Source organism: Lissotriton helveticus, chromosome 3_1 (genome assembly GCF_964261635.1).
Source record: "Lissotriton helveticus chromosome 3_1, aLisHel1.1, whole genome shotgun sequence".
Lineage (NCBI taxonomy): Eukaryota > Metazoa > Chordata > Amphibia > Caudata > Salamandridae > Lissotriton > Lissotriton helveticus.
Genome location: NC_136061.1, coordinates 1,938,276,195 through 1,938,302,495, shown reverse-complemented (window position 1 = coordinate 1,938,302,495; position 26,301 = coordinate 1,938,276,195). Strand labels below are relative to the sequence as shown.

At 45.3% G+C, this 26,301-nt stretch overlaps 1 protein-coding gene across 3 annotated transcripts in view; it reads left to right on the top strand.

Annotated features, from left to right (window-relative positions):
* The window catches only part of GLCE (glucuronic acid epimerase), a 391,006-nt gene that overhangs the window by 169,127 nt on the left and 195,578 nt on the right, over nucleotides 1-26,301 (top strand). The gene's annotated exons all lie outside the window — the stretch shown is intronic.

Here is a 26,301-nt window from a genome sequence, read left to right as displayed (position 1 = left end):
CGTGGACGACACCACACTGAGCCAAGCGATGAGACCTACTGGCATGAAAGGGTACTGGTCATGAAAAATTTCCGGATTCAGTCTAACGCCTGGGGATAATTCTAAGGTAAGGAATCTGCGGCTAGATAGTCTCTACCAGATAAGGCGTTACCAAAGTTAAGTAACTTGTTCATCAGAGCATCTCAGGTGAACATGGTTCTCAGTAACCTGAGAATGAGCTAAACGTTCTGGGTAAGAGTGAATAAGAGTTTAAGGGCCCAAGGATGAAAATGAAAATCAGGTGAGCTGAATTCCACAGGCAGCTGAGAGTGATCAGGGGGCCTTTGGAAACCTCAATATGAGCTGAAACTTTGAATGGAAATGAGATTATGGGGCTTGTTGGTGTGTGAGGAGCTTCAGCACTAACTAATGATGAGCAAGTGTTTCAAGACCTTAGGATGAGCAGAGCCCCTTGTTCCTTGAGGGTGAACAGAAGCCTACAGGCACGAGGATGTGCATGGTCCTCTGACTCATGGCCTGATGGAATTCAGAAGTTTAGGGGGGAGCAAAGACTAAGGCACCGAAGGAAGACTATTTCAGGGTGCCGAGGTGGAAATATGTATAGGCCTGCAGATAAGATTAGACTTGCAGATGAGTTGCTATGGAATAATAGTGTTTCTATTCATGGCCAATGCTACTGGCTGTATAAACTTATCGGGGGAGTAATTTTAGAAAAAGCTTCAGTAAATTGTGCTTGTTATTAACTATGCAATGTTTATTGAAAGCACATTATTCAGAAACATGGGCCTTTATGTTCCGGTGGTTCTATTCCAGTTTCAGTATTTACAGGGCTTTTCCTGAGTGTTTCCCACTGAAAACGTTTCATGCCTGTTTTGATGTTAAAACTCCTCTTGCAAAGCTCTCACTTGACTTGCATCATTGGTTTGTAATGTATGCAGCGTTTTTTAATGACATTCAGGTAATTGCCCGGTGCGGTCCCTGTGTTCCCTGGAATATATAATCAGAAGAGTTTTAATATTTAAAGATGAGCTTGGAGTGGATGGAAAAATCCTCTAAATCTTTTATGATTTTCAGCTGTTCTTTGGCATCGAGTGTTCGCCTACCCCCATTTGTTATGTAACATTCTCAGATCCTTTTAAGAAGCCAGTTTAGATCTCTTTCTACAGGCTTGATCACTGACAGCTCTATCATTCTCCATTAAGTGCTCCATATTCCGAGTTTTTTTGCTCTGTCCCAGGGTGAGATTTGTGCATCTGTGTTTGTTTTGTGTGGCTCTCCCATGGAACCCATGCATGTAGCTTATGAGGGGAAAGTCATTTTCGGTTACTTTGTGGTATTGGGCCGGTTAGTTACTAGCTTTAACCCCTTGCTCAGCAGGCAGCTTGATGGCTGTTTTGCATGATGTAGAAAGATAGCCCTCCTGGAACCGATCAAGGTCCCTACATGTTAAAAGGGAGTGGGGAGGGTGGGAAAACAAACGACTAATGATAAGGAGGGGGATTTTGAAACTCAAAGACCGCCCAAAAGAGTCTACACCTGGCTACATTGGATCGTTCAGTGGTGTCCCTTAGTTGAGAAATGAGAAGGGAGAAAGACCCTTTTGTTGTTATAGCCGTCACTCACTCTAATAGTGGCATGCTTCATCATTGGTCTCATCCTGGCTCCTAAAGGTCAGGGTGGGCTCGACCATGTTTCAGGAAGCACTTATGAAGATATTTTGGTATTTCGGAAAGCGAAACCGGGCAAGAGCTCTTTGCCTCCGGTTCCCGCACTTCTGCCTCGATTTTGGAGTTCATCAGCATAAATTAGAAGCTGGGAAATCAATTAAAACAGACCTCCAAGAAGTTTGAAGGACTTTATGAACTCTCGTGGGCGATCTAAATAATACCACTGAGAGAAATCGCCATTGCTGCACGATCTCCTCTAGGTTAGCCAGGCTGGGCTTACTAGGAGGTTGCCTCCCTCCCCCACCCTACCCCGCACAGTCCTGAAGAAGACCCGCTTAGACACCCCAAGTGCGCTACCCAAGGGTTGAAACGTCGACAGTATCACAGTGGACCAATCTTTCTTTGGATTCTGTACCTAATACTGACGCCTGGAGTGTACAGACCATATTGACCATTCTCAACATTGGTCACATCCCCCCTTCCCCTCCTTTTCTTCACAATTGTTTGAATATCATTGTATAGTAGATTGTATTGGCACCAATTACACTGAGCACCAATTGTCACGAATATCACTTCCTGCCCACTAATGTACAGTACTTTCAGCCTTTGTACTTCATGTACGTTTATAAATGAATGAATTTATAGATGATTACAATTTATAAAATATCGTTATAGCTCGCTAATTGCTTGGATTCTCATTCTCACTTCTTTCTCTTTAATAATCTTGTTCTGAATCTTTCAGTTGATAATGAATGAATAATAGTGTGTGCCAACATGAGATAAGCAAAGAAATATTTTTACCCGAATGAACCAATTGTTTATACAAATCCCTCCACAACACTGGACCCCAAAACCTTAATCAAAGTATCTCCTTCCACACCCCCAAGAGAAACCTCCGCTCCGCCTACCTTGCCCTTGCCCAAGTCCCTCGCATCCATAAAGCCAGAACGGCAGGAAGAGCCTTCTCCTACATCGCAGCCAAGACCTTGAACGAACCCCCTCTGCATCAGACTAACCCACGCACTGCAAGCATTCAGGATGAGCCCAAGACCTGGCTTTTCAGACTAGTCTGAGCTGCCCAATACCCCCCACCCACCCCCCCAGCACCTTGACAGCCTCATGGGTGAGTAGTACGCTTCAAAAATCCCGGATTGATTGATTGATTGACTGATTGATTGACATGTTATGTTACTGAATTATAGTTGTCAAAGCAAAGTACGATCTCTCCGCAGAGAGCCAAAAAGGAATATTGTAGTGCATATCTTCAATTTGCATAGTGTGTTTGAGTAGATCTCTGCACCCTCCCGCCCCCCCCCTCCCGGTTTTCAGAGTCGGTGGCAAGCTCCGCAACCCTTACCTGCTATGGTAATTACAGAGGTTACATGTAACAAAATGCCTGTCTGTAGCACAATGTGATATCAACCTACTAGTAAGGGCTTACTACCTTTATCAAATTATTTGTACAACAAATAATCTAGAGCAACTGCCTTTGTCATAACGTTTTATAATAGGTAGCCAGACCATCAGCATCTGACATAATGTTTCCTAATGCACCAATTGGGCCTATAACTTTTCCGCAACTCTGGCCTATAGCTTGTCAGAAACTCGGGCCTATAGCTTGTCAGCAACTCAGGCCTATAGTTTTGAGCATAAGCTTTTCCACAACGCAGCCATCAGGCACACAGTCATAAAATTAGGACTGTATACAAAACTACAGTTGGGTAAGGAAAATGCTAGCCCTCATAAAAGGGCCTAACCGGGATGGTCACAGAACAAATCTTCTATATCCACGGTTTTTCACAGAGTTGCAATACCAAAACTCTGTAGGCTTTAATATAGAGTAATTACATCACATTTAAATGCTTATTGACTTTAACGTTTTTTTTACTTTACATGTATAGGCCTAGTGCAGTTATGTTTTGTGTAGTTGTTAAGCGCACTATCACTCTCAAGGGTATCTATCTTGTCGCTGAGCAGGTGTGTGTGCCTAGCCCTGCCAATGGTAGGTGTTGTAACATTGTTTAATAAATAGATTAGACCCACAGCTTGCCACCATAACATACTCAGTCCTGCTGTATTGAGTTTAAGGTTTGGTATACGTCGAAATTCACAGCGCACAATCAAATCCTTATTTTTGATGATCACATGAAATCAGACGATAGCTGTGCAGTGAAGCCAGTTTAAAACTCCATGTAGATGTGTAGCCTTGGACATCCCATATTGCTCTCAAACTCAAATTAAAGTCTAAAGTTAGAGATGGAGGGGCAGGGGCAGGGTGCCCGTACTGGAAAACAGTAATACATTCCTCATGACTGACTTACACTCATTTCTAAAAATCAAATCTCTCCTTAAGAAGTTACCAACCCACCTTTACTCTGCATTCACCCTTAAATCAACCCTTAGGACTGGTATGACAAACACTATTGTAACTTCAACTTCACTACCACCACAGAATAAAGAGACACTAAGCTAAGATGGCTTGTTCACTATTACCTTTTTTAATGGTAAAAGGTAAAGGAATCCTTACAATGTACAAAAAAACAAAAATATGAAAGAGGGTCTAAGGGGAAGATTCTTAAAGACCAGCTCGCATCCTGTCCCCCAAACTAACTGACAACAACACACAGGGGATGCTAAGGGTCTGGTGATAGGGCTACAGATTACTACACACTCAAATGTAATGTGAAGAAGTAACCACTATCAGGAGAGAAGGAGACAACAGTGTAAAGAATGAGTAAAGAAAGGAAAATAATACCCATCAGCCCACCCAATGGCGGAGTCTCATCTGTTTTTTTTTTTTGTTTGAAACTGGTATCTACTAGGTACCTCTCTGATCATGTGTAGAGGAACACTAGTAATAGATCAACCAGTAAGATGGACAGCCAATAGGCTGTGTTAGTAGGTTGACGGGAAAGTTGCAGTTCTCAGAAGGTGTGTTTGTGATAAAAAAAGTGTGAAATCTAAAATTATCTGTTATGGTGCCAAAGTACGACTTTATTAAAGAGGGTCACCATAAAGAGTGCCAGGCGAGGTGAGGCCACCTTCATACAAGTTATGGGTGAGTTACTTTATACAAAATGTTGTATACTGGTCTACACATGCATCCATATTTGCAAAAATGTTCATATTGGTTTTGCTGTGTTGTTTTCTACTTTTAGGAGAGTTTGTTGTCACAACGATATGAGACTACCACATAGTTATCTTCTACTGGTAGGTCTACACATGGTTTTTTTGTTATCACTGTTGCAGTAGTGTCTATTTGATAGGTCCTGAAGAAAGCCTTGTTAGGCTGAAACATGTTGACCAATTTCCCATAACTGATAGTAGTATTTGTTTGACACACTATCATCACACTGCTTTTTAACCTTGTCGTTATGGTGACCCGCTTTAATAAAGTCGTACTTTGGCACCATAACAGATAATTTTAGATTTCACACTTTTTTATCACAAACACACCTTCTGAGCACTGCAACTTTCCCGTCAACCTACAAACACATCCTATTGGCTGTCCATCTTACTGGTTGATCTATTACTAGTGTTCCTCTACACATGATCAGAGAGGTACCTAGTAGGTACCAGTTTCAAACAAAAAAAACCAGATGATGAGACTACTCCATTGGGTGGGCTGATGGGTATTATTTTCCTTTCTTTACTCATTCTTTACACTGTTGTCTCCTTCTCTCCTGATAGTGGTCACTTCTTCACATTACATCCTTACAATGTATACATCGGCTATATCACAGTAATATTAATCGATTATTCCATTTCGCAAAGTTAAAAACCAATGTTTTTGAAAAAATCATGCAGGTAAAAACTCGCAGTGCATCGCAAAACAATTTAATACAGGAAAATTAAAACAAAATTGTGAACCAAACCGGGTGAGACAAAACCAATGGCCGATGCAGCACTACTGATCGGTTCCAACATTATACTAGAACTCATCTATGAATCACAATCTATTGTATCAGAAATTAACACACATTCTGTCTTGTTAACTTCATCGATGCTGAATAGACCATTGTTTTTTGTTTTTTCTTCCTGTTTGGTTAACAATTTTGTTTTAATTTTACTGTGAGTTTTTAACTGTATGACTTTTTCTGTTTTTTTTGTCAACACACCATTTTATGTATTTCAAAGTATTTCATTGATTTTATAAGCAAGTACATTAGCATTTCTTTTACAAGGTTAGCCAAACGTAGTTTGTAGGGCAGTGTTTACAATCGCCCCTAGTGTCTCTTTATTCTGTGGTGGTACTGATGTTGGAGTTACAGTAGTGTATGTCATAGCAGTCCTATGGGTGGGTTGAAGGCTGAACGCAAGATACACATGTGGGTTGGTGACTTCCCAAGGGAAGATTTGATTTTTACTGTTTAAAACGGTGCTCTGTCCCCGTGCTGTGCGGGTCAATCTGTTATTTTTATTGATTCCTCCTATCTGTGCCAAAACAAACACTGTAAGTTATTTTGTTTTCTAGGACACTTTTTTCACAATCTAAATTAAAAAGGAGATCATTCCACCTAGCCCACTTTTTAATTTCAGACACTTTAACAGCATTACAAAGGCCATGTCTGTGCCCCCAAATGTTCAAGCTCATGCAGCCATAATACTGCTGGCTCGGGCAGCTGAAAACAAACAAAGAGTAACAGCTGCATGGCGGAGAAGCACTTTTTGTTCTCTGAAAGCACACAACTTCCGCGCAATTAAAACAGTTGTTCTTGGCTAGCAAAATGCGGATGGAAAAGTCAAAATGTTAAGGGCGCTGAAATGTATGTGCAGTATTGAAATACTTTGTTAGTAAATTGTCAGCCAAAACAGCAAGGTGATGAATGGAATGCTTTAATTTATTTCATTCAGTGGTAATCGTTCAGAGTTGCATCCCTGACCATCCTTTTTCGTCCATTCTGCTATTCTAGACAGAGACTTGCCTTATCCAAATCAGTCACGGTCCTGCCCTGATACGACCAGTTCAGCCCAAACTGCATTGCCAGGTCCGCTCTAGGTGCGAACAGAAGCAACCCCAGTCTGGTTTCAACCTCCTTGGGTATTCCTTGAGTCCTGTGGCACAGTGAGCATAGAACCCACGTCTGGGCACTTGGAGCGTCTACTGTAAAAACAACAAAGCAATGGAAGGAATGCTAGCTTAATCTCCGCACTGGCCATCACTTTGGTGGCATCTTGACCAATTGCAGCTCCGGATGAACTGTTCCAAGGAGGAGCTGGGGCAGTCCTAGTTTGTATAAGGTGCGCCTATGTTTAGAGCGGCATACAATACGGTGGGTACCCTGAGCGATTACAAGTGGTTAGATTATTTACACGCATTCCCCAGGACCTTTAATGTGTATTATATATGTAGATTGTCCACAGACATTTTAATTTTCCAATGCTGTATCACTTAACAAATTGCTTCAATTACCATTGTTGTTTCAGATAACTTTTAATGAGTACCAGAATACTGGCAATTTTTATTATCAGTCAGTGTTGTTATGCCCAGATCTTCCAGAGAGCCATGCAGTTTTGTACAGGGTTGGTCTTTCTCCTTGCGATCGGTTCGGTGCTGTCTCCTTGTCGTTGGTTCTGTGCTTGGTTCTGGGCTGTCTTCTTGTGCTCGGTTCTGGGCTGTCTCCTTGCACTCGGTTCTGGGCTGTCTCCCTGCGCTCGGTTCTAGACTGTCTCCTTGCGCTTTGCAATCGGTTCTGGGCTGTTTGCGCGCAGCTCTGGGCTGTCTCCTTGCGCTCGGTTCTGGGCTCGGCTGTCTCCTTGTGCTCGGTTCTGTGTGGTCTCCTTACACTTGGCTCAGTAAACAAAATGTTCTTGTACTAATTCCAGCCTCAAGTTGCCTCCCATGCTCCTGTGATTTTTATATTGAAAGGCTGTATCCGATTTTGAAAATCGGAAAAACTTTCTTTTTAATTCAAAACTATTTTAGTAGATGGAACAAAGCACCATTTTCATTGATGGACAGTAATAAACCCAGTACGCAATTTGTGTGATTAGTTATTTTCTGTTCAGCATGAGCACAGAGTATTTAATGATAGTTTTCCCAGTATAAAACATGAAAAGAAAAGAGAACAAGCATTTGCAATGCAATCGGTCTCACATTTGTTAAAGTTAGAGCTGTTAGCGCTGACAATAACAATGGTTTTTCTTTCGTTTTTTATTTGCAGTGATGTGATTATATGTGCATAGCACTATTGCCAGTGATCTAAAAAAAATCAAAAGTAAAAAACCTTGTCATTTTCAACGCCTACAGGTCTAACTTTAACAAATGCAAGACCTATTGCATTGGAAATGTAATCTGTCTCGCATTTGTTCGAGTTGGAGTTATTGGCATTATAAATGCCTATGTTTTTTACTTGGTTATTTTGCAGGGTGCAGTCCCATGTGTGGCCAAACGAGGTCCCATGGGTCCTCTTTTGGCAACATATGGTACTGTACCCTGCAGAAGATATGGTAAATGCACCCTACCCGTAATGCATTGCATGCAAGACAGTACTACGAGTACATTCAAATAGTAATCTCCATATATACAATAAGTAGCTTTGAAATGTGACAAAATAATTATTATATTAATTCCAGATCAGGTTGTACTCTGTGTTGAGCTGATGAAGGGAAATTTATAGAATGTTTTATATAAATGTGAGATGTGCTAGTGAGTAAAATAACCCCTGCCAGCCTTATTGAGGACAAAGCTTGTGTCCTGCCTCAAGCCCCCTTAAGAAAGCAGTGCTCTGAGGCTGGAATTAAAACTTGGATGAAACGACACATTTACCAGGAAGTGTTCTCATGGGAGGATACAAGATGACACAAGGTGATACTAAGGAGAACTTCTAAGCCTGTTGACTAATGAAAAGCCACCATTTACAAAGGACATGGACAAGAGCCAATTGGAAAGATGGGCGGAAAGTTTACTTTTGTTTTTATTTGCAGTGGAGTTATTATATTTACATAGCACCATTGCCAATGGTATAAAAAAGTTTTTTTTTAAATTAATTTTCAAAATCAACAGCTCTAACTTTAACAAATGTGAGACCTATTGCATTGTAGAGACCTATTGCATTGTAAATTCAATTGGCCTTGCATTTGTTGGAATTGGAGTCATTGGCATTATAAGAGGCAATGTTTTATACCTAGCCATGTTGCAGGGTGCAGTACCATATGTGGCCAAAAGAGCCCCTGTGGGCCCTCTTTTGTCCACATATGGTACTGCACCCTGCAGAAGATATGGTAAATCCACACTACCCATAATGCATTGCATCCGACAGTACCACAAGTACATTCAAATAGCTATGTTAATATATAAAATGAGTAGCTTTGAAATGTGACAGATTATTATATTCATTGCGGATTAGGTTGTTCTCTGTGTGGAACTAATGAAGGGAAATGTGTAGATGGTCTCATATAAAAGTGAGTGAAGTACCCACTGCTAGCCTAGTTTAGGACCAAGTATGTGTCCTGCCTGAATCCTTTTAAGAAAATAGTGCCTTGATGCTGTAATTAAGATCTAGGGAGTAACAACACATGTAAGGGGGGTCCTCCTTGGAGGGTACAAGAAGAGACAAGGCAGTACTAAGAAGGTAATACTAAGCTTATTGACCAATGAAAAGCCAGAATTTACAAAGGACAGAGACGGGAGACAATTGAGAAGATGGGCGGCGCTTTATGCACATATCCTGAATACAGCATGGCTCAAAGAGACAACAAAGCGCTGCCTAGGCGAGACCTAAACATTTTTACTAGAGGAGGAAAGAACAGATAAAAGCCACAGACAGTGCTGGATCAGAATCCGGTCCCTGAAGTAAACCTCAGTCATCCTAATCCCCAGACTACTGATTTCACTACCATGCTATACCAGGGCAAAAGTCGGGGGTACACGCGGGTGGATGTTGTCCACCCACTATTTTCACAGGGGGAACGCTGTCTACCCTGCCAAGAATTTGGGCCCCACTGAATAATGTGCTGAACTCGTCCTGGTGTAATTTCCAAACACCAGGATACTTTCAAAAGCACCTGCACGTTGTCTGCTTTCCAACAACGTGCAGACGGGGACGGGGTTTTCTTGTTTCAGACTGCTGGGCCCATAACAAAGGCCGAATTTGAGGGGTCATCAGTCCTCCTTTTGTTCGAGTCTCTTGGCTGGGAGCAGTCACGAGCCTCACACCTGATGCAAATGAAGCATAGGGGAAACAAAGCCTCACATCTTGTTAGCACTTTACACATACTTAAGAGAGGCAGCTTTTCACGTTGTTCAGTCCCTGTTTAGAAGATATTCATGTACTGTAAGAATGTCTGGTGTGTTTACACAAAGCAGAGCATACTTTCCATGAGAAGGTGTTGAAATAATTTAAGTACCACTATTTTTTTTCTTGTATAGCCGTACTCATCCCAATGCAGGGTGTAAGTGCACTTTACATCAACATTGCATATTACATGTACAATAAATTATATACTTTTATAAAGAAATGTACAGGATGTCTTACATAAAACGGGGGGATTGCCAGGTGTAGAAGTCACATATCCTCTTCCATAGCTCACTGTCCTATTACCATCGCAAGGCGCTCAAACCTACACATGATAAACCTGCTAAACATATATGTGAGGGCTTTAGATCTGATGTCACTTCTTGTGATGCCACTTTTGTGATGCCACTTCCTGTAAAGTCGTGGCTTGTGATGCCACTTTCTATGATGTCAATTCCTGTGATGCCATGTGTGATGTAGTGTGCTGTGATGTCACGTGCGCCGTGATGTCACTTGCATGCTGCCTAACTAGGTTAGCCCCCCCACTTCTTTTTTGAGGACTTGCCCCCTGTGCCATACTAATAGTAGACTGTCCACTATATAAAGGACAACACCCACAGTATGGACTTAGGATACAAGATGTCTTTGTACATCCAGCTCAACACAGTCGTCCGGATGGGCAGTACCTTGAGCCGATACATTAATCCCAGAAACCGCCATGAGGCAAAGTCAAGGTTTGTAGAAGAAAGAGGCAGAGACCCGGACAGAGGCGGCGGAGAACCTTGGCTGAGGGCGAGCGGTCCATTTGATCCCGGCGGTCTCGCATTATCTTCCAGGTTCATGAGGCGCGCGCCTTCCCCTTTGAAGTGCTCCTTTGAATGCAGACTCCGCAGCGCAGCCTCCCGAGGCTCGAGTACCCTTGCCAAGGCCTGCCTGCCGAGCGCCAGTGGAAGCAAGCGACATTAATGCAGAAATGACCCCAATTACACAGAGTGGCTGGGGCGTGCGCCTTTGATCCTGAGCACGGCTTGTGCCGCTTAATATTTTGTTTTTCACGTCCTTCTGTCTCCTAAGTACTAGAAATACTGCCACACTCACCTCCTTAATTGACCAGAATGAAGTGTGGGGCCTTCAGTTTTTTTGTGATTTTTTTTTTCCAACTCCTAAGCAGTTTCTCTTTTCCTGCATCAATATAGCTCTCTCCGAGTTCTGTGCCTCGTACGTACAGCGCTAATATAGCCATAAAAGCTAATTACTGGCTCGATCAATACATAGAGAAGCTACCGAGACATTCTTTTTCAGGCTTTTTGAGCCCTGCCTGATTCATTGTGGGATATATCAAGCTGATTATCCTGCAAACACACGGCCTTGTGTTTTATCATCTGAGTGCGGGGTGCAATAGGCGTGATTCATCAGGCTTCTGTCTGTGCGTTCCTCTTCTGATCACTGGTTTCTCAGCAATAGTCCTTTCTACTTGGACGGACCCTTCACTAGGGGGGTGCGTGGCTGGTGGCAACTGTACCGCCCGCCAGTCTATGCCTTGCTAAGAGCCTGATGCCAGCCGGTAAGATGTGGCCTGTATGCGTGTCCTGCCACGGCCCAACCCTCTTCCTACCCAGTCTGATATATGCTCAGTAAGCAGGTTTCCCTGGGAGTGGGAGCCCTATCACCTATGACAGCACTGCTCAATAAAACCACAGGGTTGGTCAAATGGAGCTTTTCACTGTGGCAGGGAGACCGCATAATCCAGCTTTAGACAGCTGAGCTGTCCATCACGATAGACAGTCCTATGATGCTGGTTTCCACATAGGCTCACAGTACAGTGCCTACCATGCAAGGCCAGTTGTTACATTGCTCTTTATTGTGTTATACTATATCGTTGCCTTTGTAAATCTTTTTCATGGCCCAGATGGATTTCATGGGTTGTCACGCAAGTGACTATCTGCTTAATTGTGAATGGCTGGTAGGGTATGTACATATAATGTGCCTTGACTCGCCACATGGGCCAGCAATTGAAGAAAACATTGGTTGTCATGCGTGAAGTTATGAATTGTGTGCGATCAGGTGTGAGCCGAGACGCCCAAGGGCATTTGTTCGCGCTCAATAAATAAATAAATAAATAGAATTCCACTTGCAAAGGTATTCTCTAAATTCTTGCAGCCAATCATGGTGGAATGATCCTCTAGGCCAATCAAGAGGCGATTCAGGCGACCTCTGCTGCGCCTTCAGGCCCCACAAAGCTGCAAAGGGCTCTAGGTGGATTAATCCTGGTGACCTTTTACCCCCTCCACCTTCCCCTTTAGGCAGGGGCGGATTGGCAAGGCGGGCATTCGGGCATGGGCCGAAGGGCCGGTGCCTCAGTGCCCTCTATGGGCCGTTTTTAGGTCTCGCCTGTCGATGCGCATGCGCATCGAGCAAGCGAGACTATAGGGGCTCATCGACTCTTTATCTAACTTGCAAGGAATCGTGGCGATTCCTTGCAGTGCCCGTGACTTTTAAGCTCAATGCGCATGTGCATTGAGCTTAAAAGCGCGTGCACAGCCGCCTGCATTCCTCCGACACCTTTGAAGTGAAGCTTAGCTTCACTTCAAAGGCCCGGCTTCTTCACACCCACATGCCGCTCTGCCCCGCTCCGCCCCCTCCCCTGAGTCATCCTGCCTGCCCAGACTTCTCCTCCCCCCTACTTACATCCCGCTTTCACTTGTTTTTTGTTCCGACTCGACGTTCCCCCCGCCACGCAATGCCGAGAGCTTGTTTGTTTTAACCAAGAGCACCGAGCAGTGTCCCTTTTTTGTTTGTAAATACCTGATCTACGGCCTAACGATTTTCATGCCTACTTTTCACAAATGCTATATTTCTTTGTAGTCTTCCCGAATATAAATATATGAAAAAAGAAAAAGAATCTCATCCCTCCAATGCATGTGAACGGTGGTAGGGATCGCAGCGATGTTTCTTTCAATGTTTCCCTCGTTGGTGTTTTCAAAAGCTCGTCAGCGGTGCCTTTGTCTGATAAGCAGCTGTTAATGATCACAGAGAAAACCCAGCGATCACGTGACTGTGGCAGATCATTAAGCGGCGTTGCCTTTAGCTCCGCAGTTTAGCCTCTCATCAGTGATGCTCCGAAAACATCTTCGTACTCCACAAAACACACAGTGGGGCTTGAAGTACCACCCGTACTGTAAATAACATAAAACGTGCAAGTGTCTTTCAAGCGACGAGAACCGAAGTTAGCATTGCCACAAAGACAGCCTTCCTTAAAATGATCCAAGCCAGTCCACTACAATGCTGCCGGGTCATAGGTCACCACTATTCAAAGCCCGGTATGTATGCTAGTTTAGTACGCAGATTAAAGCTTGCGATTTGCTCGGTTGGCTGGCCCTCGGCTCCCGTTTCCCACCAGTACCGCTAACCAAAAGGCTCCCCACTGAGTCGCTCTCCTTTTTCGAGGGTCATTGTTTCTGTTACACATACCGTGAATACGTTGAAACACACAAACATGGTAGATATGTTTACTGACCACGAGCAGTTAGAAATAATTTTGCAGAGACCAAGTCTAACGCATTGTGCATGAGAATCACGTAAACTGGGCTAAGAATCAGCTGTCACGCCGAGAAAGTCATTGCAACACACAAAGAACCCTTGAAATACAGTCGCAATGAAACTGAATACAGCATGTTGGCAGGCAGAAGGGCTCATTACTCAGTGTAAAGGCTAATATTACAACCAATCAGAGTGGGCTATGACTTTTGGTAAACGTGCTCTTTCGGGACGTTTCCAGGCTCGACGTCATGGGCAGCTGTCGCTCAGGACAAGGGGCTTGAGTTGTCGGAACTGATGCAGCTCGACCGAGGGTGGCGGGGAAGGGAGGACAGTATAACTTCTCTGCCGCGGCCCCTGCACACTGCAACCAGTCCGCTCCCGGTGAGAGAGACTCGGCCTAACACGTGGCTCCAGCAATGCCCTGGATCATATCTGTTACTTCTGAATGCTTTGTTTCACTTTAAGATAACACAATTTGCCTCTACATGGACATCTGAGAAAATGTTTTTAAACATGAACTTTGGCGACCTTCAATAACAACTGCCATAAGTGAATCATATGCAGTGACATGCACCAGAGTCCAGGCGGCACCTCGGCGGCAGTAGTGTGGCGAGGATGCCATGCCCCCTGATACAAGACAGGCAAACAACACCCCTTTGACTGCTGTTCGTGTTGTAAAACAGCAATTATCTGGGTTTGGGTTAGCTACTCAGGGCTCTGGACCCTGGTGCCACTGCCCCAGCTGTACCAATGGTAGTTACGTCCCTGATGAGCAGCACCCTTGCCCAGGCCAACATTTACTCAGGTTATGTTTCTCCACTATTTTTGTAAGCAGTAAGTTTACTTTTATTACATCTTTGACGGTATTTTAAACTTGCCTTGATTTAATCATTTCATTGATGCCCCTCCTTCTCTTGCCATTAATGTAAAATTTTGTGTGCCATCGCCCCCTGTGACATAATCATATTATGCTAATCAATTCTCGCTCCTACATATTCTCCAAGCTTGTTTTAAGAGCTTCCATTTGCTCCCAGAGACTTTGTGCGCGCGCGCCGCGCTCTCCCTCTGTTGCCACGGGCATTAAACTCACCAGGCATCCCACCCCCTCCCTCTCCATATGGCCGCTCGAGTTCACTTCGGAGTGCTCTCCCCGATAGGCTCTTCCCCACTGCCCCATTTGTCTGTGCCTCGCATCAGACTTCAAAGGCTGCCGCTCCTCCGCCTGACTTCCACTGTACCCTCCCTCTTGCTTCAGGCTCCCTGACCCCACCTTGCTTCCCCCACATGCGGTTCTTGTCTTGATTCTGCCCCACCCATTGACCCCCGATAAAAGCTCCTTAATAACTACCGCACGCCCAGATATCTTTATCTGAGACAGTCCTTCTCCTGGACGACCTCATCCCCCCAACCCAGTCCCCTCCCTCCTTTACCCTGTAATCAGACCCTTTGCTATCTCTACCTCAGCTACGTAAATTGCTGCCCCTGGCGCGCTTTTTCCACCTTCTAACCCTAGTCAGCGTGTAAGTGTTTGCTATTTTGATTTACCAGCCTATCCCAGAAGGCTCGTCCCCTCCACTGAGACCCTGCCCACTGTTACCTGCTTCTTCCACCCCTACGTGCTCCCCGACAACCCCCCCCCCCCAGCCAGCATTCCTATACCGCCATTCAACCTCCCGCTGTCCGGGACACAATCACCTTACAGGTCCCCCCCCTTGCTCCCGAGCATTGCGACACTCCCTCACTCATCCAAATTGGAGCCCCACACCCCTCCGCCCCGTGAAACCGCACACCCTCTGCCCGGTTAACCCAGGTCACTCCATCCATGCCACCTCTGAAGGTGACAATCTGCTCGGCAATACCTGCACCCATCACCCTCAGCCCTCCCCACATCCTCCCTTGCAATACCCCCTTCACCCCTCCCAGACAGCGCCTGCATGTCTCTCGAGTGCCCGGAGACACTGTACCCAACTGGCCTCTGAAGGATAAAGGCATTGGCATGATGACTACCCCCTCCCCCCCCTGCCGCAACGGTCCCCTCTGTCTACAGCATCGCCTCCCCATCCGTCCTGCCGCCAGACCCCTTGCTATCTCCTCCCCAGCTGTCCAACTTATTGCCCCTCCCCCACCGCACACCCAGGTGCGCCTCCGTCCCAACCCCCAATCCGTCTCCTCCATCCTAACCACGAACCTCCAGTGGCAAAACAGCAGAAATGCAGCGCTCCCCCTAACTCAGCAATGAAAACTCCTCGCTGCCTCCTCCCCAGGCTGCCTAAACATGGTGTCGTCCCCCCTTGCACCCTTCCACATGAGCCCCAGGACGATAAACCACACCTAGACCCAAACCCAACCCCACCCCCTCCAAAGACGGCAGCTCCGAACCTAAGCCTCACATCCCCCCAAACCCCACCATCCCCCCACTGTCCTGTTACACCACACCCTATGCTCCTGAACCCCATCTCAGCAGCTGCAACACCGTCCTCCTGTCCGTCTGTACTTTTTTCAAGCCCACAAAAAGATGTTAATATTTCACTTCTGTTCTTGGGTTTTCGTCTCAATAAAATACACTGAACATAATCTTCACAAAAGTTAATTACAAAAACTTACGCTAGTGCCATTATAAAATACAATAACTTTTTTTTAAGTATTAATTATAAAAAAAATAAAAGCCATTGTTATGTGTATTAACAATACATCTAAGTCATGTAAATACAACACATATTGCATTACAAATGCTATAGGTGTCACATTTGCGAAAGTTATAACTATTGGCATTGTAAATGACAAAGCTATTCATTTCGCTATTTTCAAAACCAACACATAAATAAAAAATGTGTCATTTACAATACCAATAGCTCAAACTTTCCTAATGCGAGACCTATTGCATTGCAAATGCTTGTTTTCTCCCCTGTCCCAGTCCACAGAGAGTGGACTAGGAAAGGGGAGGAAAAAAAACGGCCCACAGAGTGCACGGAGACAGACAGAGAAAATTAAAGCAGCCTCGCTGTGCGGCCGGACAGCGATTGTCAGCTGTGGCCTCTCCTTCACCCCTGCCCTGCCAAGCAATCAAGCTGAGGCTGGGCTGGGGAGGGGTGAGTGTTTGCAAGAATCGGCCTCCGTGGGGGCCAGGTGTTTCTCAGGCCTTTGAGCCATTTACAACTCGGCCCCCCTGGAACCCATGCAGCCCAGAAACAGTGTTAGTCTTAACACCTCGCCCACAACCCTTCACATTCAGGGCATAGTGCGCGAGGAAGAATGGGTCTCGCTGTGGGGGCCAGGTGATGTGTGGAATTTTTTTATTTTATTTATTTATGCAATTTTATATAGCGTGGACTTTACCCGAAGGTGTCAGAGCGCTTCACACTAGGAACAGCAATAATACATGAGGAAAAAAATTACAAGTGGACAAATTACAAAAGCAAACGTTAAGTTACATGAATCAAAAGTGACAATAGTGAGCAACCAAAATACATGAGGTAGCAATCGGTACATTACAGGAGGAAAAAGTGATATGTGTGCAGGTTACAAAAGAGTACAAAGTACAAGTAGAGGTATAATACTGCAATAAATGGCAGACACTCCAGCACAAGAACAAACGTTACGTAGGCAATGGTGGCACTTGTGCAAGTATCTAAAGCAAACAAAAGTGAGAGGTACCATACAGCGTGATACCAGAGAAAAGTGACGTGTGCAAGTTACAAAAGGGTACCATACACAGGTACAAGGGTAATACTACAGTAAATGGTAACCACTCAAACTGCCAGAACACACTGGGGAGGCACTTCCCATGCACCAGCTTCACCTCAGCCTCCCCCCTGGCTACCTGGCTACCTTGGATGACCCAGAAAGCTGTGTTTTGTGCTCCCCTGCCAGGACATTTTCCCGAGGCCTGATTAATTTACTAATTGCAGGGGCCTTACCTCTGTTCATGTGCTCCTGAGCTGAAGGTCTGGGGAGGGCTAAGTTGGTTAGTAATAGCAGGGGCTTTGCTGCTTTTCAGGTGCTCCTGTGCTGGAGGGCTGGAATAATTTTGTGACAGAAAGGGGCCTTGCTATTTTTTTTAGTTGCTCAGCATGTAGGCCATTGTCACCTTGGCCCTGTGTCCTGTGCAAGAACAGTATCCTCCCACTTTCATTCCTTGTCTTTGCAAATGGTGTTTCATGAAAGGGCACGCCCCTTGAATGTGGGCCACGCCCCTTAAATATGGGCCACGCCTCTTGAATGTGGGCCACTTTTTTCGTCAGTGCCCGGGCCGAATTGTGATCCCAATCCGACCCTGCCTTTAGGACCAGTTACTGGTCCCGTACTGACTCTGGTTCAGACCCGGCTCCATGATCCACACTGGTTACTGCAGCACAGGTGCCGGTACAGAATGAACAGACATCTGCCCGACCAATATCTTGCCACAAGATCACTAAAGTGCACCCTGAGACTAACCCACTGCCCCTGCTGTAATGAGGCTATCTTTTTGTCTCTGGGTCCGACCCTTCGCAAGAGACCCACAGCGTCTCCCAGGACACTGATGAAGGGGAGAAGTTTGATAGTTTACTCGCCCCTCACTAAAATAATGAGGCATGCTCAGATTTACGAAATGTCAAAGGGTTAGACACTTCCACTGAAACAGTTCGACTCACCACATGGGCCAGCAATGGAAGCAAGTGCCTTGTTTGCAGAGGTGGTCCTCAGGGCAGCTGGGGTGCCAGATCTGTAGATGTCCTCCACTGAGACAAAACAATAATTCTAACAGAAATCATCCCACATGGGCCAGTATTGTCGAAGCCCTTGCTACCATGTATGCCCTCACTTGATGGCACTTGTCAAGCCTTGTTCTTGCCCTCCCGTCAGCCAGCCTCTAGCTCCGCAACATAGGCATCTTCCAAGTGATCCAGATCTCTAAATTAAGGGTACTACACAGTTGAGTCTAATTGTTCAGCCTCAACTAGTGGGGTAAATCCTAATTCCTTCCCAACAACTCCTCGAGATAACCAATACATAAGGATTGACGCTTTTGCCAAGAAGATGTTTTTGTCCACAAGGCTGGTCCTTGGGCCCTGCAGTGGAATTTCAAACCCAGTAGGCTTCGCATTAGTGCTGCCTTTCAGACTCTGTTCGCGACTTGAGGGAGCTTGCTTAGCTTCTGCAGTAGTGGCTGCCTCCCTTCCCCACCCAGAGCTCCCACTTGTGACGAACATCTTTGCTGGGTTGTGTGTTACCCAATGGTGGTGGAGGTCAGAGGCCGCAGGTCTGCGGCATAGAGCCTGCTCCACATCCGTCCCCTGTCGCTTCAAGTGATCTGTTTGGTCCTTAAAGCCTTCCTGCTGTCCATCAAAGAGAAGTTGATGCAGGTTCTCGCAGACCGCAACACTGCCATGTTTTACTGCAACAAAGAGAGTTCCGTTCCTGGGCCATGTGCCAGGCGGCTCTACACTTCTGGACCATGGCTGGTACAACAGAACATCTTCTCAGTCACACACCTCCTCGAAGGGCCCCTGAATGCTGGTGTGCACGAACTGACCCAGATCCTGAATGGCACCGTCATCCCTATGTGGTATCACCATCCCTACAAACTGGTGGCAGTCCTGGCTAGACTTATTCGCCACTGTAGAGAATGTGTAGTGTCAGCAAATTTGTGCACTTAAGGTTTCTCCAAGGCTCTCATTTGGAGACTCAACCCAGCTGCATTAGAATGGGGGGACTCCTGTATGAGTTCCCAATGAAATGTGTCCTGCCTTGTGTTCTGAAGTCCGTACAGATTGGCCCAAGTCATCTGGCTGGCCCCAGACTGAGCTAGGAGCATAGGGTACCGAGAGCTTCGGAATGTGCATATTTATCCTCTGATTAGCCTTACGCTTTGAGAGGATCTCCTGTCTCAGCTGTACAGCGGAGTTCTGCATCAGTCTCCACAACTTATACCTCCATATGTGGAGATTGAACGGCAACAGTTGAATGTTATTGAGTTGCTGACCGAGGTGGTTTATTTTGCCTTTGTGGCCAGACACCCTTTCACAAAGTCCATATACGTTGGGCACTGGGACAGATTTGTTGAATGGCGTGGGGCCTGTGGCACCGAGCCTGTTGCAAGCCAGGCTTTCATATGTTCTATTCTGTCCTTAACCCAACAAGGCCTTGCAGAAGACACAGTGAAAGTTTTACTTATTGGCACTTTCCGCCTTTCTGTGTTCCCCTGACCCCATGTCTGTGTCTCAGTCACCAGTTGTGATGCGTTTTATTAAAGGTTTGACACGTGTGCCTTCAAAGCCATTTATGATGTCCAGTAGTACTGTATCCTCCTCTTTACATTCTATTGTATGGATGCAATACTCAGAAAGGTAGTTGAAAGAGGTTTATTAACCCAACAGGGAGGCAAGTCATCTACATCTGAGACCTGGAGAACAACTGACACATATCTAGAATTCCTTAGTGACATGCCTGCATTCTCTGGTGAGAATGTACAACTTAAAGGGATAGATACAACACATCTCCCTTATAATGATAATAAAAAGGGAAAGAGGGAAAATTAAGGAAAGGGGAAAAAGGCGAAAACCAAGGACCTGGAAAGGAAGAGATTAAAGGACCTGAAAAAGAAGAAATTAATCAGTACAATAATCTTGGAGATACGGAGGTGGTCTCCTGGATCTAGGCTTCATCCTACAAGAGGAAGCACACACATCACGAGAATGTGATGGGCAAATCTCACGAGACGAAACACACGCATCTTGAGAAGATGATGGGCAAACTTGTTCCTTACTAACACTTTTCCGAGGGTTAGGTATCACAGGAGCATCAGCGGGTTCTATAACACCATCACCCCCCTCCACACTCCTCGACAAACGTGACATGCTCCAAACATCACCCCCCGCAAGCATGACTACGTTCTTCATGACTTTCACAATGCGCCTTGGCCCAAAAAATTTAGATTCTCCCTTTGGGGACCAAAGACCCTTTTTGATGAATACAAAATCACCTACTTTCCAAAAAGGATCTTTCACACCCTTCAATGCATCATACCTGCGCTTGTATCTTTCCTGATAATTACACAACCTAGGATCTTTAATTACAACGCCTCTATCTTTAATAGACAACCACAAAGGATTGAGTTTTGAACCAGCAACACGGCCCCTGAGTTTCTCGAATGGTGAAATACCAGTCACACTATTGGGAGCATTTCTATGCGCCCACAACTTTTCTCTAAGAATGGGTTTTAGAGGAAGTCCTCTCTCCAAGGCGGTCTGGGCACACGCTTTAATCAATCTATTCATACTTTCCACCAAACCATTCGCCTGTGGAGAATAAAGGGCAGACTTATGATGGGTTATGGAGAGGTCTTTCAAGAAATCAGACATCTCCTGAGAGGTGAACTGGACACCATTGTCTGAAACTAAAGTGTCTGGTACCCCTTCACAGGTGAAAGCATCCTTAAGAAATTCAATGATATTTCTGCTCAAAACGGTTCCCATGCAAGCAGCCGACAACCACTTAGAAGTGTAGTCAACAAGGACGACAACAAATCTCTCAGATAGTCCGAGATTCACAAAAGGTCCTACTATATCAATGGCCACCTTGGACCAAGGTCGTTCAGGAATGGCAACAGGAGAAAGAGGTGGAGTACACACTTTCCTCGATTTATCGTTACCGGCACAAATGTGACAGTCTTTGACAACTGTTTCAACTTCCCGGTCCAACTCGGGCCACCAATAGGATTCTCTCACCCTTGCTTTGGTGAGGCTACGACCTAAATGTCCCTCATGGGCTAGGTTGATTATCTTTTCTCTCATACCAGAAGGGGGAATTAGTCTGTCGCCCCTAAATAGTTCGCCTTGAACAATGTTCAACTCGTCCTTTACATTCCAAAAACCTTTTGCTAAATTGGGAACTTCTTTCAAAACAGGCCAACCATTTACTGTGGCTTCCAATACAAACTCCCTAGCTGGATCGCCAGGAAAACAGCCTTTCCACTCCACTTCATTTAAGGCAGATTCTCTTACCCATGAAACGGTAGGAGCATCCAGATCATACGTGGCCAACTTTTCAATAGGCAACCTGGAAAGAAAATCAGCAGGGACATTCTTGGGGCCAGGTGAATACTCAACATAAAAATTGTATTCCATAAGACCTTCAACCCATCTCTTAATTCTGGGGGTAGTACATTCGACATTTCTACATGAGAACAACTGCACCAAAGGTTTATGGTCAGATCTTACTATAAATGGTAGGCCCCACAGATAGAATCTGAAATGATTAATGGCCCAATAACATCCTAAAGCATCACGCTCAATGACCGAATAACGCTCCTCTGCACCCTTCAAAGAGCGCGAGGCGAAACCAATAACCTTTTCTGAACCATCTACCAACTGTGTCAACACTGCCCCTAAACCACGTAAACTGGCATCAGTGGATAAAATTGTCTTTTTGCATACATCAAAATGACCCAAAGTAGGCATTTTAGCAATTTCCGCCTTGACTATCCCAAAAGCAATAGAACATTCTTTATTCCAATCAAAAACCGCACCCTTCTTAAGTAGAAGTCTGATAGGTTGCATAACGCTAGCGAAATTTGGAATAAACTTGGAGTAATACTCCGATAACCCATTAAAAGACTTTACTTGATCCTTATTAGAAGGAGGTTGGGCCTGAAGAATGGCTTCTGCAAGATCAATCTTAGGACTGATGCCCTCCCCAGATATGTTGTGTCCCAGATAAGACACAGACCTAACCCTGAATTTGCATTTCTCACGTTTAATCGTCAGACCCGCCTTCTTAAGTCTTGTCAAAACAGCAAAAAGGGTAATATCATGTCTGCTGACATCGGCACCGTGGACCAAAATGTCATCCTGAAAAAAGAGGACACAGTCAATGCCGGAAAGGACATTTTTCATGATCCTTTGGAAGCAAGCGGCCGCACTGGCTAAACCAAAAGGCATTCTAATGAACCTGTATGCACCGATGGGAGTAACAAAAGAAGTCAAGTGTCTTGACTCCTCATGTAACAGAACCTGGTGGTAAGCTGATGACAGATCCATGACACTAAATAGAGTAGCACCACCTAACTTGGTCAAAATCTCATTGATATTAGGCAAAGGCTGCCTGTCCACCCAAATAGCACTGTTGAGACTCCTGAGGTCCACACACATCCTAATTTTGGTTCCCTTGTCCTTGGGTGCCAAAACAATCGGCGCAAGCCATTCTGAGGATTCTATCTCCTCGATAACGCCAAGTTTCAATAACCTGTCAATCTCAACTTGCAGGGGTTGCAACATAAGGTTGGGCACCTTCCTGACCTTATGCACTACAGGCTTGGCACTGCCTTTCAGAATTATCCTGTGTTTGAACCCTTGGAGTAATCCTAGATCATCAGTAAACACTTCTGGGAATTTCTCAAGAACATCAGAAAAATCACCTACAACAGATACTAACATGACTTGTTCGGTTGCATTGGGATTTAACGTGATCCCCAGATTTCTTTGGTGGCGCCAACCAAGAAGATTATCCCCCCTCTTGGCAATGTACACCTTACCAACCGTTTCCCTCCCTTTAAATGCAATAGTTTGGATGGAATATCCCAATACCTCAATCTTCTGTTTGGCATACCCTACCGGATTGATATCAGAGGCTATGAGTTTAATTTTGTCTCCATCAAAATTTGCAAACCAAAACTTATCACTGATAAGAGTGAACAGGGAACCAGAGTCAGCTAACACAGGAACGACTTTGTTGGCAATTTGAATATCACAAGAGGGCATGACAACTATATCATCATCAACTTGATTCACACCATTGATAACATCATCCGTAATGCAATGAATGGAATCCTGAGAATAAGCTTCATCATCATCAATACAATTGACTTTGTTACTCTTGCACATCCTTGCATAGTGACCCTTCCTCCCACAATTTCTACAAACTGTACTTTTTGCAAAACAGTTTGGGTAATTTGGGCCATGTTTTTCGCTACCACATCTGGGGCATCTAAATTTGTTCTCTCTATTAAAACTATTACCACCAAAGTTTTGCTTAGGTTTTTCTGTTTTGGTTGTGGTTTTTTCTTGTTTGGAGGAAGTTTTACTGACAACAGCAACATTACACTCAGGTTGGGGAGTTTGTCAGTGCTCTTGACTAACATTCGCAACCGGATCATTCTGCGAAGGGCCTTTCCTGATTTCTTTGACCCAAGTGGAGGTATGTTCAACACTCTCAACAATGAGTATAGCCTCTTTTAAATTTGGATTTTTGGACAACAATTTCTCTTGGATTTTAAGATCATTTGTGCAACGGACGAGTTGATCACGGATGAGAGAATCAGTTAAGAGTTCAAAATCGCAAGTCTGTGCAAGGGATTTGAGTGCGTAATCACCTGCTGGGTTCATCGTCGCCAGTATTGTATGGATGCAATACTCAGAAAGGTAGTTGAAAGAGGTTTATTAACCCAACAGGGAGGCAAGTCATCTACATCTGAGACCTGGAGAACAACTGACACATATCTAGAATTCCTTAGTGACATGCCTGCATTCTCTGGTGAGAATGTACAACTTAAAGGGATAGATACAACACATTCCTTATGTGCATGGCCTTCGAACCTATGCACAGCTGCTCCTTAAGGCCACTATTGCTGAAAACAGAATTCTTCATTGCCATCACTTTGGCATGCCATGTGAATGAGCTGCAGGCGCCGACTGTACAACCACCTTCTTATCGGACACATTGGTGTTGAAGACATGGGTGGTGTCATCATTCCTTATTGGCTAATCTGTCATCTTGTCAGTATTCTATACTTTGCCTCATCCCTTGTAAGAGTAGGAGAGGCTCCATTGCTTTGAGTAAATCAGAGAGGCCATGGAACTTTTACACCGTTCAGAGAAAAGATCATCTGGTCGATGATCAGTTCTGTGTTGGCTTCTAAGCTGCAAAGAAGGCCAAGGTGGTGCAGAGGGTATATGGCCTTAAAAATGCGGGCTGAGCCATGCATGCCGTTTTCCCGCAAGCCATACCACAAGTGCTTTAACCAGGCATATGTGTCTGGTTGCCAAACGGAGGCACAGGAAGAGGAAGGACAATCGGTACAGGCGATGGTGAGATAAGCGGGACTGGGGCTTGGTCTTGGGGGGAGAGGGGTTGGAGGGGTCGTTTTTCCGGGTGGTAGTAGGTTTTAGGACTCTAGAGGGTCAGGGCAGTTTTTAGGCTGGGGCAGTTTTTAGGGCTGCGGGGGGAAAGGGACAGTTTGCAAGGCAGGAAGCAGGGTCGGGGAAGTCTAGGGACAAAGGGGATCGTTTTTAGGGCTCAGGGCATGGGGTCTGGGGTCGGAGTAGTTTTTTGGGGCATTGGCTTAATTTTTAGGGCTCGGAGCAGGGGAGAAGGGACAGTTTGCAGGCACGGGTAGTTTATGGATGGAGGGTTACGTTTTAGGGCTCAGGGCAGGGGACAGTTTTAGGACTCAGTCGGGTGGAGGGCTGGGTCGGGGTACTTCACGGGGGTAGGGAACAGTTTTTTAGGGCTCAGGGCAGTGGGACTGGGGTCAGGTAGATTTTGGGGAGTGGGGTTAATGTTTAGGGCTCAGGGCAGGCGAAAAGGGGACAGTTTACAGGGCAGGGAGCAGGGTTGGGGTAGTATAATGATGTAGGGGGTAGTCTTTAGGGCACAGGGCAGGGAGGCTTGGGTCAGGGACGTTTTTGGGGTGAGGGTTTAATTTTAAGGACTCTGGGCAGGGGTAGCAGGGACAGATTACAGGGCATGGTCGGGGTAGTTTAGTGATGTAGGGCATAGTTTAGGGCTCAGGCCGGTGGGCTGGGATCTGTAGTTTTTGGGGTGTGGTTTTAATTTTTAGGGGGCAGGGCATGGGAAAAGGGACAGTTTACAAGGCTGGGGTGTGATCTTTAGCCAAAATGCTCCTTTACCTATCATGTCTTTACCACGAAATTGCGTGGTAAAGACAAGCATGGTAAAGACGCAGTTGTGGTAGAGACAGTGTGGTACAGGCATGCGCTTTTCAGGCATGCGCTTTTCAGGCATGCGCTTTTCAGGCATGCGTTGTTCAGGCATGCGTTGTTCAGGCATGCGTTGTACCATCATACAATCAGTGCAGAGAGGACCCTGTCTTGATTGATAGTCTTTATGATCTGCCACACACCGGTCAAAAAGCAGCGCCCACAAGGGCCTAAGAGCCCATTCTACCAGGTCTAAGGCTGCTACTATTGCTTTAACACTTCGGGAGACTGTTCTTAATGTCTGCCAGGCCACGAGGTGGGCATTGGTACATACATTCATGACTCACTACTGTTTTGACAGCAAGGTGCAACAAGAGGGTCACTTAGCTCGCTCTGCAGGATATTTTGATCTTCGTCCACACACAAGACTCTCCACGATTGGAATGTACTGCTTTGGTATCTATTTTAAATGGGAGGACTATGCAGTTAGAAGTATCAATCAGAAGAACAAGTTACTTTCTGATGGATACTCTAACCACAGATTCCTCTCTGTCCTCCCACTTCCTTTTTCTGTGGAGTGGCCTATGTAACATCTAAAAGCGTTCCAAGTTGGAAACGAGCACACTGTCACCAACACGCTCCCCATTAAGAGCACGAGAGTGTTGAGAATCTTACATCATGCTTGTGCACAGGGGTGTGGCGCATGTTTGTGGCTCACTTCAATCACGTTTGTGGAACAATACCTTGTCGGACCTACATGACATCACCTGCTGGCTCTGAAGCACTGATGTTGAAATTATCTGGATTCAATCTGTTATCTGGAGATTGTCTAGAGGTGAGGAATCTGCAGTTGGATTGTTCACCAGAAAGAGTGTTACTGAAGGCAAGTAACTTGTTCTTCTAGCACATCAGAGCCACAAGAAAAACTCACTGTGACCATCC